The following is a 3,774-nucleotide window of genomic DNA, read 5'->3' as shown; positions in this document are numbered from 1 at the left end:
TTAGTAATAAACATCAATATGTTATGATAGCAATTAGCCTTGATTATTGATAAATAATATATATATATATTGGTGTGTGTATGTATGTATGTATGTATGTATGTATGTATGTATGTATGTATGTATGTATGTATGTATGTATGTATGTATGTATGTATGTATGTATGTATGTATGTATGTATGTATGTATGTATGTATGTATGTATGTATGTATGTATGTATGTATGTATGTATGTATGTATGTATGTATGTATGTATGTATGTATGTATGTATGTATGTATGTATGTATGTATGTATGTATGTATGTATGTATGTATGTATGTATGTATGTATGTATGTATGTATGTATGTATGTATGTATGTATGTATGTATGTATGTATGTATGTATGTATGTATGTATGTATGTATGTATGTATGTGTGTGTGTATGTATGTATGTATGTATGTATGTATGTATGTATGTATGTATGTATGTATGTATGTATGTATGTATGTGTGTGTGTATGTATGTATGTGTAAAATGTGTCTTTAAATAGAAAACTAATTACTTATAACTGTTATAAAAATATAATATAATACAGTATTTTAGGATTTATAGGATCAATAAATATATATATATATATTAATAAAAATTATTATGTTATCATTTTGTTGTTGATATATTTTTTAATCAATAACTTTAATGTATTTTACTGTATATTTGTATGTTTTTTAGTGTAGTGTTTATATATTTTTATTAAGATAATTACTAATATAAATTCATTATCTATATATATATTGATAAATATATAAACTACTACTTAATAATAAAATAATAATAATTTGATGCTATATATAACAACTAGTAATTTATTTTTATTTTGAAAATATTTTAATGAAATATAAAAATAATATTACATTATTATTAATAATAATATATTTTTAAGACAAAATAACAAAATAAAAAAAACTAATTAAATATAAAGTGATTTTATTATTCAATTATTTTTTAATTATTAGGTTTTGATTAACTGTCATAATAATTATGACAATAATAATTAAATTATATGACAAATATTTTGTTATACAAATTATATACTAGTCTATAATTAAAATACAATATATATATATATAATATAATAAATATATACAATATAATAAATATATTGTATATAATTATTAAATATAAATGACAAATCAAATCTAATTTATATATTTTGTATTATTTTTCAATTTAAAATAAAATATTTATTGTTAACATTTAAAGAGAGAGAGAGAGAGAGAGAGAGAGAGAGAGAGAGATAAAAATATGTTAAATTAAATCAGTTTTTAATGTCTAAAGTCATAATAAATAAATATATGTTTACTTTATTTAACATTATATCTAATATTATATATATATAATTATATACATTATATTTAATAATATCTTTTATTTTTATTTAATGTTTTTAGATGTAATTTATATTATTAGTACAGTAAAAATCAATGTTTACCAACTATTTATAAAATAATAATAAATTATAATATGATATATGTTTGATATATGATATATATATATATATATTTGAATAAATATTTGAAGAATCAATAAATACTAAATTTATTAAAAAAAAAATGATTTACTTTTTGTTTTTGTTTAATTGACTATTATTTTTAATATGATATTTAATATGATATCATATATACTATATATATATATAATATAAATATAGTATTTAAACATTATATGTAACTAACTTTATATTTAAAAATCTATTGACAATATATAGTACTACATAATAGTAAAGTAATATAAATTTTTTATATTATCAATCATTATATATATTATTTATATCAAACTATATATACAGTAAATATCCATTAAGAGAGAGAGAGAGAGAGAGAGAGATAAAAAACATAAAAAATTGATACACTTTTGGCAATCAAAGTTGTTTTTGTTATTCAGACAGTCGTGTACTTAAAAATAAAATCTAATAAACAAATTGCTAAACAAACTAAACTATTGTAAACTAATTAATCTAATAAATATATATTAAAATTTATAACATATTTAAACCATATATTTATAGTAAAATATAGTACATATAGTAAATAAATTGCAAAATAACATTAATTATAAATTTTTTTAGTATAAATATAGATTTTTTAATTTATATTAATAATACATACATATGTTTAGACACTATCACTAAATTGTTTGTTTGATTTTTATTTTCTAATAATATAATAATAAATAAATAAGTGAAAAAATATGTAATTTATTATTATTATTATTATTATTATTATTACATTACATTTAAATCATGTAACAGTCAAACAATTAAATTTAAAAAACATTTTATTTTTAAAAAAATATGTTATAAAAAACTAATAAAATTTTTAAATTGTTTTTTTATTGACAATATATTTTTTATATATATATTAAATTTATTATTTGATTTATTTTGTAATAAATATTAAATTATTGTACTTTAAAAAGTATATATATATTACTTTCAACACATCAAATACATCAATATATATATATATATATATATAATATAATAATATAACTATATTTAATAGACATTTTTGCTGTTGTTGTTTAAGTTTTATTTGATATATTAAATAAATAAATTTATATATAATAATAATATTATATATACTGTATATATATATATATAGTTTTTTTATAATCCATAAAAGCCATTATGTATTTGATAGGCAATCGATTTAATGTTTTATTGATGCCATTATTAATAATAATAAAATTATTATTATTATTGATGTATTGTACAAATATTTATCATTGTTTGGCAATCAATGTCAATGACAATCATCAATACACTACTACTACTAGAAAAATTCAATCAACTAAATCAAACATTGATTTTAATGAAAATAATAATAATAATAATACCAATAATTATTACTATAATAACTATTTGCTAAATCATAGAATTAATATTAATAATTCAAAAATTGATACAAAAATTTTCAGTATCAATGGTCACAACAACATAAAAAAAGTTTATAATAATAATAATAATACAAATAGCAGTAATAATAATAATAATAATAATAGGATTATATTTGAAAGTAAAATTCAAACCATAAAAAAACTAAATCAATGCAAACGGCAATTGTTTGGACATTTAATGCCTATTATTTGTATGCAATATCTATCGTCCAAAAAAATAAATGATAATAATTCAGGTATAATATCATATAATATATATATATCTTATTTTTAATATTATTATTATTATTACTTATCTTTATATATATTTTGTATACTAAAAAAATAAATTATTTTTATATAAGATATTTGTATTAACTGTATATAACAACAACAAAAAATAGATATCTTTTTATATAATATACTATTAAAATAAATCAAACACTTATTTTATTTTGTATACATTAGTTATTACAGTATAATATACTGTATATATATTTTATAATATATATACTTATAATATAAATATATATAAATTTACATAATATACTTAAATTATTGCCTATTGTAATATTAATGTGTTTTGCATATTAACTGCTAATATCTTTTTTTTTAAAAAAAGTTTATTAACTATTTAATAAAATACAACATATATTTATAATTATAATTATTATTTAATATGATATCATACTATTATTATAAAATATAAAATATCATAAATTATTGTATAAATTATATTTGTTTTTACAAAAAAAAAATATTATTAAATTGCATAATAAATTTATTTCGCATTTAATTTAAAAAATTATCATTTTTTCCCATTTTTTTTTCATTTATTTTTTAAAATTTTTTC

The sequence above is a fragment of the Oppia nitens genome, unplaced genomic scaffold (genome assembly GCF_028296485.1).
Source record: "Oppia nitens isolate AA-2021 unplaced genomic scaffold, nextdenovo-longstitch-racon4-pilon3 scaffold44_pilon_pilon_pilon, whole genome shotgun sequence".
NCBI classification, from domain to species: domain Eukaryota; kingdom Metazoa; phylum Arthropoda; class Arachnida; order Sarcoptiformes; family Oppiidae; genus Oppia; species Oppia nitens.
The sequence above is the reverse complement of the archived record's forward strand: the minus strand, read 5'-3'. Positions refer to the sequence as shown.